This window comes from Diadema setosum, chromosome 6 (assembly GCF_964275005.1).
Source record: "Diadema setosum chromosome 6, eeDiaSeto1, whole genome shotgun sequence".
In the NCBI taxonomy this organism is placed as follows: domain Eukaryota; kingdom Metazoa; phylum Echinodermata; class Echinoidea; order Diadematoida; family Diadematidae; genus Diadema; species Diadema setosum.
Window position 1 is genome coordinate 9,115,098 of NC_092690.1, and position 14,391 is coordinate 9,129,488.

At 39.6% G+C, this 14,391-nt stretch overlaps 1 long non-coding RNA gene across 1 annotated transcript in view; it reads left to right on the top strand.

The window, feature by feature from the left end:
* Window positions 1-766: 766 nt before the first annotated feature.
* Window positions 767-14,391, top strand: part of LOC140229422 (uncharacterized) — a 46,064-nt gene continuing 32,439 nt past the window's right edge. Inside the window, exons 1-2 of the long non-coding RNA XR_011901300.1 lie at window positions 767-832; window positions 1,972-2,021. This is a non-coding gene — a long non-coding RNA (uncharacterized lncRNA). The remainder of the gene's footprint in view (window positions 833-1,971; window positions 2,022-14,391) is intronic.

Below are 14,391 nucleotides of genomic sequence, written 5' to 3' on the forward strand. Positions count from 1 at the left end.
AAAGCATTTGGAGAGTACAGACCTCCGCCAAGCAGCTCATTTCTTCCCACACATGTACATTGTATGCTGAAAATCCCCGTATTTCCCAGTGAAAGAAGCCTACTGTTGTGTCTCAGAGAATCTACCTCATCTGGGGGGCATTTCATTACGCATTTTGTCCGTCAAAGTTGTCGGACAAATTTGCTCTCACCCAATCAGATGCAAGAATTGCAGTAGCTTGTAACAGTTTGTCAGAAAAATATCCAACCAAAACGCTTCATGAAATGCCTCTCGGGAGAGCTAAATGCATGCTGCGCCTTGAGCGTGCTCAGTGCACGTATGCACACCTTAAATATGCACAGCTTGAACTCGCTTGTTTGTTGGCCCCATTTGCCAATGAAAAGCCTCCCAAAAAAAGTTTAGTCCTATATACTAGTGTATGTGTAAACATATTTGCTTCTTTAGGTTTTAGCTATTTTTTTTTTTTTTAAAGCAGATGTTTTACCAGTGCCATTGTAGATTTTCAGAATAACTGTGTTAATAAATCTGTTATCAAACTACTGTACACATAAGGGCTTTGCGTAGCATTTTGCGTTTATGTGGTGAAAAAGTCTGCTGGGGCCATTTTTTTTTTTTTTTTCATAATTCTTAATTTGTGTGAGTAACTGGTAATAGTTCACAGCTTTTAAAATATTTCCTAACATTTTTTGCTTTTTTAAAAAAATTGTCTTTACAGCAGCACCAGGATCACAGCAGCTGATCCAACGATGTGTTATCGTCCAGCGAGAAGAAAAGGGCTTTGGACTCACCGTCACTGGGGACAACCCCGTCTTCATACAGAGCGTCAAAGATCGTAAGTGCTTTTTTCGTGCGACATTTCATGTTCAATCCCTGCATGCAATCAGCCAGTCAACCTGTGTATAAAGACCGCACAGGGGAGTGCATGTCTCGCGGTCTTTGTAGACAGTTTATATGTAACATAGGTTCAGTGGTGTGCATGCAGACTTTCGGCATTTGTGCAAACCAGAAAGGTTATACTTGCTGCCTGTAGAGGGCGGACTACGTAAAATTTCTGTGATCATAAGTAGATGAAGGTGTGCCCAACATAAATTGCTGACTTTCACGCACGTGTGCCCCGAGCTCACAGAACAATTGTACAGGGCGTACTGCGAGTCCGCACTCCTCGGCTGGTCTTTGGCTGCTAGTCATAACAATATAAATATAAAGAAAATGAAAATAGAATTCCACAAAATTTCATTTTTTATGAAAAGTACACATTCACTTGACCTGTTGCTGACAAATGATAAGGGCGATATCATTCTCCCTGCTGTCTGACAGAGATGAGTCGAGTGCTCTTTCATTATGCTGGAAGTGAAAATATGTTAATTTTTCTTTATATTATCTTTGAATCATTGTCCAAGAGTGACATAGTAACTGTTGTAGTTTTCTCATACAGTGATGGTGACACAAAAAATTTAAAAATTCTTCATTCTTGAACAGATTGTTTCGTTTTCCTCAAACTTCAGTGATATGTTCCACTGATGTTGCTCCATTCACTCAATCCACATACGTATTTGGGAATCGTTCCCCTTCCCCTTTAAAAAGAAAGAGGGAAGTGTGGGATAGCTCTCAACTCTCACTTGTCGTACTGCGAGCTGATTGAGGTTCGATTTGACACCTCTGTACTAATTGTCACATTAATTGTCATCCCTAGGTTTCACTTCTGGTGACACTCCACATCTAAAGACTCGAATCTAGCTACAGCTAGTTAGGACGAGCGAAAGAAAGTATGCGCGCCTGATGAATTACAGATCCATTAAACTTGGTGTGCTGCATGCTAGCATAGTGAAGTACAACTTTGTACATAGCATTTGATTCAATTGAGACCCCCCCCCCCCTCCCCGACATATTTTAATGAGCTGGATGTCATCAGACAAGCGAGAGGCCAAACTTATGACTGTCAATTGTGACTGTTCTTTCCCTCACCTACAGATGGCGCTGCATACAAAGCTGGCGTTCAGATGGGGGATCGCATTATCAAGGTAAGTGGCAAACTCTGTGTTTTCTGATGAGTGTCCGTGTGTTTTTATGTCGCCCTCTTGTGGGCTGTTTGTGGTTGTGGCATTTCCCTTCAATATACCATATCAGCTGGAAGTGAGGTAGTATCAAAACTGTTTGTCTGTGTTTCTGTGTTAATGAAAATGTGTTTCTGTGTGTGTGTGTGTTTGTTTGTTTGTTGCAGTTCCCTGCACGGAATGAGTAGGACTCCATTTAAAAAAACAAAACAAAACAAAAATAAAACGTTGCTCTAACAACAAGTCTTACTGCAATGGCAAGTGTCATGGTAATGACCAGAATCTTGCTTCCTGATTGGCTGTTCCTGCTACGAGAAGTTACTATTCTAGCAAGCATTGGCTGTAGTAACATCTTTAATGAAATATAGACCCGGAAAGGAGCATTGCAGATTTTGATTGTCACAATATGGTAGAATGAAGAGTTTGTTTGTATGTTGTTGGTTTTTTTTTTTTTTTTTTTTTTTTCATTCAGCGTGTTCATTTACCACCTTGGGAGTATTTCTCTCATAACATTGATGTTTTCAAAGTTTATTCACTTTACAGCTAAAAGAAAAACAAACAAACAAAGGATGTACTTTATCAATTTTTTTTAAAATTCTTAACAAAACCACTTTCATATTTTCCCATCTAACCAGACCGAACAGAAGCAGAACAAATACAACAAAAGTGTTTGCTGATGTGTAGTCAGTTGCCATGGAAATGTATAACACTCAGGAAAGTTTTTAGTTCACAGTAAGGCTAGCTGATGACCTACATGTGGGGGGGGGGGGGCGGTGAAATAGTACAAGCAAACTGTCACTTTTAAAGTGGAGTCCTTGAGACAGTGCCCCTGAATTCACAGAGGAAGTAGGCAGTCCTGTACAGACAGGGAAATTCTTTAATAGAATGAGCAAATATTCCTGTTTGCTCCAATTCTGACATTTCCTTGGTTCATGTTGCTTCCCTCTAGCCTTCAGATGCGGCTGAATTTTTGTCGTCTTGGATGCTCCCCCCTTTTTTCTATTTCCTTTTTTATGAATACTTACGGATGATGTAGTTGTGTGTGTGTGTGTCTTAAGTACTGTTTGTATTCATGCTGATACTTGGCCCAGCGCAAAAGATCTTTAAGAAGGTGAAGTTTTGTGGAATGAAATAAGACCCCCTTTTTTTCACCCAGTCTCGCACAGAAGAATAAGCAGTGTTATGTGTTTGTAAAAATATACAGCTGTAAGTATAGATATGACATGCGTTTATATGTTTATGCGTGTATGTATGTTTGCATGTATTGTATTGATACATACTCACATACACACAAACATACATACTCTTCTTCTTTTTTTCAATTTCAAAGGATGGTTTTGAAATATTCAGTGACATATCTTTTTACCAATAACTGTTGCTCATCACACATTGCCCTATGTATTATTGGTTTAATTACCATTCATGTATGTCTCCGGCGTAAGTCCTGCTTTGGATTGAATGATCGCCCGTGCATATTGCATGCCTGTGGGAGAGGAGGCCATACAAGTAAGAGAAGGCCAAGACGCAAGGCCCCTCATTTCTGTCAATCCAAGATGCGATGCGTCGCCGCGGCGACGCATCCACCTTCATCAGCGGAGACGGTTTGGTATCACTCTCTTCCTATTCATTAGGGATCCAATGGGAATCATGTCTGTTTGATTCCAAACTCGCCCGCATCAATTCCCTCCTGCTCCCAGCCTAGTCTTTCTCTTCCAGACCCAGATCTTGAAATAAAAGCAAGCAGGCTACATGAGCGTCCTTTTACCAAGACGATGCAGTCCTCCCTATGTCTAGGTGCAGGGTAGGTGCTTTGATATCAGACACCCCGATGATGCCAGAAATAGAAGTCTACTTACCCGCCAAGTGATCGGGAAATTTTGTCACAGAAAGCATAATTTTATACTCGATTTTAAGTTGACAACTCAAAATTCCATGTTATCATGTATTGAAGACTGGTGTGATGAAACTGATCAAATTGATCTAATGTGGAGAGCTTCGAAAACATTCTTAAAACAGAAGAAGAAACAGTGATAGACAACATGAGATAAAAATGTGAACTCATCAGTTAATCTAAGTGTTGCAAATGAATGAATCAGTCATAAAGTTAGCTACGGAGATATTTTGATAATTCTGAAACTAAAGTAACAAACATACCCAGGGTGTATGATGGAAGTAGGGCTCACATGAAATCTATTTTTTTTTTTTTTTTTTTTACCTTATGAAATGGTGGTAGTGATGAGGAAAATTATGATAGAAAGATACAACATCTCATCACAGAATTCAGTGGGTTGGGTGTAGACAAATTTCAATCCAATCAACCCTGTGATATATATTGTCGGATTTGCTAAGTGCTTATTGAATATCGTTGATAGTTATAAAGATCATGCACTGCCACGATACAGAATGTGACCAGAATGTTCGAGCTCTTGATAGATGTTCAGGGAATGGGGGGAAAAAATCAAGGTGGTGGAATCCCTCCAAACCTTGGGAATGAATGTGGATTCTGTGTTGATGGATTGCGGTTGAAGCTAGAGGTGACAATGTCTGCTTCTGTATCGCTTGTACCCCCCTTGCCTCTACTACCCCCTCCCCCCCTTCATCTCGCTCAAGATCACCTTTTCCCACAATCAGTAGCGTTCCTAGGGGGCTTCCTCCTTCAGTAGCGCTGTAGCAGAACTCTGGCAGCATTCAGAAACTAAATGGTACCCACAGATCTAGGATCTGGAACGTGAAGAGAGGACGCTGAGGAAGAAAAACAAACCCGTCCCAGGATTGACTCTGAAGGGCCCCCTCTTCTGTTTACTTCAAGTCATGCATCATCAAGTCTGACTGGCTGCAAATTGCACGCACCTCGATAGGCGGCTCGGAGGATTTTATGACGCCTATTTTTGGAGCGGACGAAAATAAAAATCCATCCAATTCTATTTTCCAAAGTATGTACATTTATCCAGCGATTCCCGGGTTAGGTATGATTGGGCTGCAAGAGGCATTCTGCAATGTTATATTGAGCTCTGCTCTTGCTTTTTTAAAAATTTTTTATGGGTATGTTATTTCCAGAGATGCGTGATTCAATTCATATCAGTTTTTCTCCCTGGCTGTGTTTGCTATTATGTGGTACGTTCCCTTTCTCTCATATCTTTGGACACGTCTTTACTGTCTTGCCACAATTTATGGCCTTCATTTGGCGAACTGTCAAGTAGAATCCCGGTATGGAGGGCTTGAAAGAAAATGTCGCACCATGGAAATGATGAATTATCTTGTAAACGTGCTCTATGCTGCTTCTGTGTCTTCAAAAGTTTGAAGATCAGCTTTTGAAACCATTGCCTACTTCTTTGCAAGAGAGATGGATGATACCCTTATAGTACTATTGAAGGAAATCCCAAAAGTTTGGGGAACACTGTCATTCTTTTTTTTTTCTTGACAGAAGCAAGAAGGAATTTGTAAATGAAATGAGTAGATTGCAGGCACCGTACTAAAAATCATCTTTCTCATTTCTCTTGGAAGAAAGGAGATGAAAGTTTGTTTGTTTGTTTTTGTTTTTTTTTAAAGGGGGAGAATGCTTTGGTGTGGATTTTCCACCTTTTATTTGATTTTATTTCTGCATTCTGCTTTCATAAAAGAATATGAAGCAAAGTCAAATGAACAAAGGTACTGAATAATATTTGAACACAAGAAATATAAGAAAATGGGTAAATGATTGACTTAAATACAACACTTTTTTTCTTGAATAATACAAAATAAAGAGGGCAGGCATCATTCTCTGCATGAAAAGAAAAATATAAGATTCCTCATATGTACTGTTCAAGAGACAATTAAACAGATCTAGGTAATATAAAAGCAGGAGACATTGTCATAAGCAGATGCTTGACGAGGATACTGTAATCACTTACTCTTGTCTCTCTTTCTCTTCTCTATTATGGGCAGGATAGATGTCCGAGTTGATGGATGAGCGTGTGTGTGTGTCTGTGTGTTTGTGTATAGATGTCTTTCTTGGGGTGGGGGAGAAAACATAGGGCACAAAAACGATCATGCACTTTGATTTCTTTCAGATGAGATTATATGTGGAAAACATGAATGTGCGGAGACGCGTGAAACACGGTCTGAGGTTGACAAGTTTGCTTCGCGTCATTATGTTTGTCACCACTGACATTTACCCCTAGATGGGCAAGAGAGAGGGGGAGAGATTTTTCCCCTGTTCCTATTTTAGTGGTGTTAGAGCCATCAGATGACGTTGTGGTATCATCTTGAGTGCTGTAGATTGGCAGATTGGCTTTTCACAAGTTCGAAATTGCCATGTGTGGCCGGTGGAGGTCTGCGAAAGTCGTGCCCCAAGATGCGGCCTTCCTCGAGTCTCCGGGGAACGGCGCAAATCCGTGCCGATATTTGGTTGCACATCTGGTGTCAACAGACTGTGTCGAGGGAAGGTTGGGGGGGGGGGATACCAGTCTTCTTTTTCTTCTCCTCTTGTTTATACCGGTGTTATCACCCTCACCTCAAGTCACTGCCACAATCAACGTCATCATCATCATCATCATCGCCATAATGGTCACTGTCAACATCGTTGTCAGTCAAGAGGTGTAAACATGTTATTGTCATCATCATTGATGTTATCATCAATGTCATTGTCATCATCGTCATTGGTGCTCTCATTATCACCTTCAGTATCATAATCATCATCATCTTCATTTTCATTATAGTCATCATCATCACCAATGCCATTTTCATCATCATCACCATTGCTATTTTAATCATCATTGCCATTAATGTTATCATCATCATCATCATCAGTACCATAATCAACATCATCATCATCATCATCATCATCATCATCATCATCATCATCATCATCATCATCATCATTATCCCAGTATCATCATCATCATCATTGTTTTCATCATCATCATCATCTTGATTTCATTTGCTCTGTCACCCTTCAATTGCTTTGCACTGCCTCTTCCATCTTTATACCCAAAGTTACTTTATTGAGAATAGTAATTCAACTCGACAAATTGTTTTTTTAAAGTCAAAGTTAAAGTTTGGTGTTGATATGGGCAGGGGAAAAGCTATTATATTGCTCATAATCAAACAGAGTAATACAGGGATGTTGAGAAATCAGAATTTAGATTTTGCTTTTGATTGTGATTTTTTATTTTATTTATTTATTCAATGTGATTTGATAGAATTTGTTCATGTAACAAAGTATTCTTGTTTATAGTTAGGGCTGGGTGTCGATTGTGTATAAGTTTCCCTTATTTTCTGCATTGAGATCATCTCTCATACTACCACAAATGGTACCACAACAATACGGATGCCTTCAATTTTCATCACAACCAAAATAAGAGAAGAGCTTCACCAAATTCTGATGTTATTTTCTGATAAACTGAAAGTCTGCTGTTCCAGAAACATTTTCTTCCCACACAGTGACATCTTTGACCTTTCCTCTTCCATTCTGAACACTGTGAGACAGGAATAAGAACACTGCCACATTTTTGGGAGTGTTTTCTGAAAATTATACTGAAGCTTTCATTCCAATAATACACAGAAAGAGCTTATTCTTCTGATACATTCTTCCTCCCACTCAATGACCTATGACCTTTTGTCTGTTTTTCTTTTTTTTTATGTGACATGAGAAGTAAGTTTTGCTCCCCTGTCATCCTGTTTAAAATTTCCTCCTCTTTACCCTCTTGATCATTTGCCACTTCGCTGCTGCAGATGTGCACAGGGGCATCTGACTTGGGTGTCAATCGAGATGGGACGATGTTTACCGAGGGGAGGTATTCGGTCGCTGATGTGCTAAATGGCGTGCCTCTACTTACTCGCTCACAAGGCAGGGACTAAATCCCCCCCCCCCCCCCCCCACTTCTTCATCTTCTGCTAGCTAGGTGCATACTTGTATACACAGCTTCTTGACCTCACCATCACCGAGGGGATGTAAATTGGGTCGTGCACCAATTCTGGCTCTGGCAGATGAGTTTGCTGCGTAGTGTTAACCCCACTGGTGCCCCCCCCCCCCCCCCCCCCCCCCGAGAGTGGGTTGGGGGTGATGTGATGGTTTCAAATCACCAATAGCCCATCCTTGATGGCTCCTCCATCTTATCTGTCAGGAGAACCGGATGATGTTCTTCATGCCTGCAATGCAAAGAGGAACAGAATTATGGATTCCTTACAGCTGTCTATTGTCGCTAGAGCTGACTTTGATTGCTACCAAGAGTGGTAGCAGGTACACATACAAAAAATGAATAAATAAATAAATGAATGAATTGCCAACCATTATTTTCTTCCACTGTGATAGATTATTATTTTGCCAAAAATATTGGTTTCATGGAAAATAATTATTCTCCCCAAGATATACTACACATGTCTTTCGCACAAACAGTTAGAGTACTGTTTTTATTCCAAAAACACACCTCTCAGCACTCAGAATACTATGCTAAGGTTGGCACCCTTGCATGTATACAGGTTTGCTACATGTGTATATGGGTACCTTATACAGGTCAAAATGCTGTTTCTTCCATAGGTGATGGAAGTATGTAGTGTGTGCATATAAAAGTCAATATTAAATTTGCAGAAATAACTACCTACCAGGAATGATAAATTAGCAGGTGGTATGTATTCTGTATGTTGTGCTTTATTGAGTGTGAAGTGAGAAAGGAGATAAAAAGTTGTCATCTATAGTGATGATGATGATGATGATGATGATACTTATTATGGTAAATGTCTTCATCATCATCATTACCATTGTCATCATTGTTTCCAAAAACCATTTCAACCCTTTCTGTACCAGGGACTTTGTACAGTGTGTACAATGTTATGGGGTTTTCTGTGTGTCAATCAGCACTCAAAGCAGACAAAGGGTTAACACAACATTGCATATCTTGTCTCACAAGCTTGATATCCCGTGAGTCCATATTAGTTTATGTGGTTGTCAGGTCATGCACAAGATCTAATTTTAATATTGCAGTGCCAGTTTATCAGTGATAAGTAAAGATCTATTTGAATCATTCTTGCAAAACTAAAGATTGTTTTTCTTAGAACAAAATTTGTTTCCAGAAGTCTTCTAGGATTTAGTGGTGTTGTTTTTCAGTTGTTTTAAATACCTCAAAATTAGTGTTTTCCAGTCATGAATAAACTCAAGTGTTTCCTGTGTCATTGCTTGAATTGAAGAAAAAATATGGAAAGTTTTCTTTGAACTGAGACTATCACTTGTCAGGTATGTCATTCACCTTCTGCACAGCCTAATGAACCATGATGCGCAGAGGTGAATGGAAAATACACATTTTTTTTTTCCCTAAGATGCCTGCGTTATAGATAGTGTAGGTTGATGTACGTCCGCTGACAGTGGCTTGTGTGGCCGAACATGCCCTCTATAATAGCTATTGCTACCAGGGGATTATACCACAAAGCCCTTTCTTATCCTTGTGGTATAGTAAGATGAGCAAGATTGAAGTTGATGGCAGTGGAACTTATAGGCCCGTGCACACACAACGAAAATCGAAATTACAATCGCGATCCAAATTTCGATTTTTTTGTCGACCGTTCATACACAAGGAAAAATCGCACTTCGCATCAAGGAAAGAACGACCAGTGGCCAAATTGCGCATGCGCGAAACTTGCATGACCGAAGACTGACCCCGCGGTCCCAAAAATGTTGACGTTCACTTGTTCACGCGCTACGAACGATGGAATTAAAAATACCGATTTCCGAATCGCGATCGCGCTCACACACACGACGCTTGGCAAATAATTGCGATTATTCTGAAAAATCGCACTAATAGTGCGAGTTGGATCGCGATAAGGATCGCGGTAATTAGTGCGATTTTTCTGTCCACACTGGAAAAAATTTCGAAATTTTGATCGCGATAAGAAAATCGATTTTTAAATCGCACTTTTTCCCTTGTGTGTGAACGGGCCTATTGTTTCAGAGAAAGTCGAGAGGCTGGGCAGCATGTCGGCCGAGTGTCTTTTTGTTGTACTCTCAATGATGTGCTGTTAAACCAGAAATGTTTTGTGTGCATTTTCATTTTGCAAGCTTTTTAATTCCGCGAATTTCGCGGGAGCCAGGATTCGCAAAATCAAAATGCACACGAATGCTCTTGTCTACACTATTATGTGCTAAATGCCAGTGGCAATTCGCAAAAAAATTCATGCAGCGAAGAAAGACCGTCAGCTCCAATTCACAAAAATGTCAGTCTCTTTAATTTCTATGATCAAACTTTGCTGGTTGATCCGTTGATGGCTCAGTCCTAATGATGTGGCTGAAGACGTGTCTTGAATTTCCCTCCCGTCACCTAATTCAAAGTTTCAAGGCATTTTTTAAAAGCCATTTTTGAGGTTTTTAGGCAAAGAGAAAGAAATTTCGAATAGTGCCTCAGCGTCACACTTTTGATCATCATTCATGTTGTTTGCGGTGGTAGTTTTGTAGGAGACATCCCAATATGGACTGCATCACAGATTATGTGTTAAAGCAGCATATTTGTATAAACAGTAAATAGTCTTGAGTTTGATGGTACAAGATTTGACAGGATGGGGCAAGATGAGATGCTTTCTCTTTATTTAGAAGTCTTATTTGATTGGATGAATGAAGCCCATTCACTATTTGTTTTATATACCTCCAGACATTAAAAGTTTGTAGCCCAATCAAAGGCCCAACCAAAACAACAATTATTGCCCAGGGCAAGGTGACTGGGGAAAGGTGAATGTGTTGAAAAGCCTGTGGGGAATGATGTGCGTCGTTGGTAACATCATCATGCGCTATGCCAGACTGCTCAATTGCATTTGTGCACTCGGTGGTGAAGGGTGCAGCGGCACTTTTTTTTTTAAAGCGACTGACATGTGATGAGCAGCAGACCAGTGCGGGTAGCAAGAATTCTCTTCTTTTTTTTTTTCTTTTGAAATCTTGTGTTGCATAATAGATTGATAATCAATTTATGAATTTGTACTGATGGCGCTCATGTAGGCCAGGGGGTGGCGGTAATGACTTAGCAACGGAGAAGATGAGTTTGGCAGGGTGCGTGAGAACATCTCTGCTCATTCACCCCATCTCGTTGCCATCAATTTTAGCCCACTCGAAACCTCGTCTGCAGTCAGGAGAGGAGTGATTTACGGTTGTTTCTGCCAGCCCAACTTTCCTCTCACCATCCCTGGCAGTAAATGAAGGGAAAGATGGAGGATAGATAGATGAACAAATAAATAGATTGATGGAAGGATGGATAGATAGATGGATAGATAGATAGGTAGATAGATAGACAGATAAATAAATCGATAGAGAGATCTGGGAGGCATTAATTTTCTTGAAGCTTTTTGTCAATTTTTTTTTTCTGACAAACTGTAATATAAGCTACTGAAATCTTTACGTCTGATTGGCTGAGAGCAAATTTGTGTGACAAATCGAAATGCTCGATTAAATGCCCCCCGGGGTCCTTTTCATAAAAGTCATATTATAGACTATTCGCTCATAAGACACACTTATGAGAGACTTTGATTTCATGAAACAGATACCAGGTCAAGAGAGAATAAGGGGGAGAAGAAAGAAACAATAAATGGTGAAGAGACAATCAGATGGATGTCTCTCAGCTACCCTGTTTCTTGAAATTGATGATAATGAATGTAACCATGGCAATTATAATCTATAATGGTATAAAAAGTAGTACAGTTGAACCTGTCGTATCCGGACAAGTCGGGACCGGGGCTCATCCGGACAAGGGATTTGGCCGGATATGGGAGACTCAATGCTTTATACATGTACATATACATACACATGTGCTGATGTAGCCCATTGTAGTACCACATGTAGTAATGTGTATACTGCAACCTTTTCATTGTTACACTCAGTAACAGACCCCAAAATAGAGGTTTGTGTTTGCAAGAATGAAATCATTTTCTTTTATAAATTCTTGGGATGATTTACCTAAATAAGGTAAATAAGGTAATAAACAATTAAGAAATGTATCAAGTATATGTAATTTGTGTGCGCTTGTGTAGGAGTTCTCATGGAGTTGGGAATCCCCCTTTCCTCCCGTAATTATAATATTAAAAAAAAAAATCACGGCGAGATTGCGTCCGTATAATAGAGAGATCCGGATAAAGGGAGGCCGGATAATAGAGGTTCAACTGTACATGGAAAACATCAAAGTAGGGAAAAGTAGCGCAGGGATTTTGAAGTCTGTTTACACAAGCATTCACACACACACACACACACACACACACACAAACACAACATTAGAACAAGTGATTTACTTTGTAATAAAATTTAATATAACTTTCACATCTGAATGTGAGCAAGTGCCATTTAAAAGTGGAACAGAAATATGAAATGTGAAGTATGAGTTAGCAGAAAGAAGTATACTTCACAGGCTTTTGTGTGAATGTTATAAACTGCCATTTGTTGGCTCTAATGTTAAAGTGCCCTGTTTGAGAATAGGGGTGGGGAGAGGGTAGGGGGAGGTAGGAGGAGAGAAAAATTTGAAAATGGATTATTAAGAAAAAAAAAAGGATCTCTAGAAAAAAGAAGACAAAAGGTCTTGGCGAAGAAAGGGCGAGCACAAGTCGTGCCTAAATAACTAGAATTGCTCCCCAGGGCGAGGCTGATTTGTGAAATGGGTACGAAGGGGGGGGGGGGGGAAGGGGCGGATCAGGTTTGAGTGGAGTTGTGTTGTGACAGTGTGATAACTCGAGAGCTGGCATCTCAGAAACTCTAGAGGGCATCTAGCAATTATTGTCGCTTTATTGACGCCGGGTGTTTAAAGGGAAGAGTTCTCCCCTTCACAGAGTAAAACTTGTGACCGGAAATGTGTCCATGTAAGCCAGCTAGATAATTGCGACTTTCCATTGGCTCTTTGCATTTAAAGGGAAGGTAAACCCAAAAAGCAATGTGGATTGAGTGAAAGCAGCAACATTAGTAGAACACATCAGTGAAAGTTTGAGAAAAATCGGACAATCGATGCAAAAGTTATGAATTTTGAAAGTTTTGGTGTTGGAACCGCTGGATGAGGAGACTACTAGAGGATATGACGTATGAGTGGACAACAATACTAAGAAAATATAAAGGATATTCAACAAAAATTCACTTTTCTAGAATTATGAAAGAGCAGTGGACCAACCGCTTTCAGAAAGCAGGGGGAATAATTGCTACCCTTAACATATGTCAATATCAAGTTGATGGAATTTGTAATTTTCATGAAAAATGGATTTTTGTAGTATTTTCTTTATATTTTCTTGATATTGTAGTCCACTCATACGTCATAACCTCTAGTAGTCTCCTCATCCAGCGGTTCCAACACCAAAACTGTAAAAATTCATAACTATTGCATCGATTGTCCGATTTTCTTCAAACTTTCATTGATGTGTTCTACTAATGTTGCTGCTTTCACTCAATCCACATTGTTCTTGGGGTTTATCTTCCCTTTAACATGTCAGATATAAAATTTTGGATTTGGTAGTTAGAAAAGGAACCTAATTGTTCTATTTCTTTTTTCTTTTTTTTTTCTTTTTTTTTAGATAGCTTTAGGATATCTCCCTATGCTATAAAAACAAAACAAAAGAAGTTTTGAAAATCAGTGTTTAGTATATTATGACTGTGTTATTAGCACAGGACTGGTTACTGCATGATGCAAGCATGGTTATGGTGATAAAAAATAACTCTTGCGGCAAGTTTGTCTCGAGTATGTACGGCCATGATTTTTTTTATCATGGCTACTACTAAAACACTGATCAGTTCAGTGCTTATTTACATCGATGTCGGGCAATTTGTCAATCAGTTGCAAAGTTTGTCTTGCTTTGATTCTGCATCTGTGACGAGTGTGTTCAGAACTGCTGACATCTTGCCCGGCATAGTGCATTTCTGTTTCAAAACATTGTGGTGGTACAAAGACGCAAGTGTAGGTCACAAGGGGTCTAACGTAGGAGAAACCGGCTTTGCATCAAATTTATAATATTTTGATAGGCCAGACTGAGTAATATTAAAGGGTGTGTACAGTTCTGGTCGAGGTGAGGATTTAGCTCATAACGTTTTGCGAGATATTCAGAAACCACTCTATGAGATGTCAAAGAGCTTGCAATTCTAAGGGGTATCAAAAGTTTATTTGATGAAAATCGGTTTTGAAATGGGTGAGATATCCAAAAACAACGTAAAACAAAGAGATCCTAATAAAAGCGTGGCCTGTCGCCTTTTATTATTATCACCTTTTTTGATATCTCAGCCATTTGAAAGCCGATTTTCATCAAATAAACGTTGAATCCTTCTTGAAATTGCATGCTCCTTCATATTTCATGAGAGGTTTCTCATTATCTCACTTAGGAATGTTCAGAACATGACTCCCCACCTCAACCAGTACTGTAC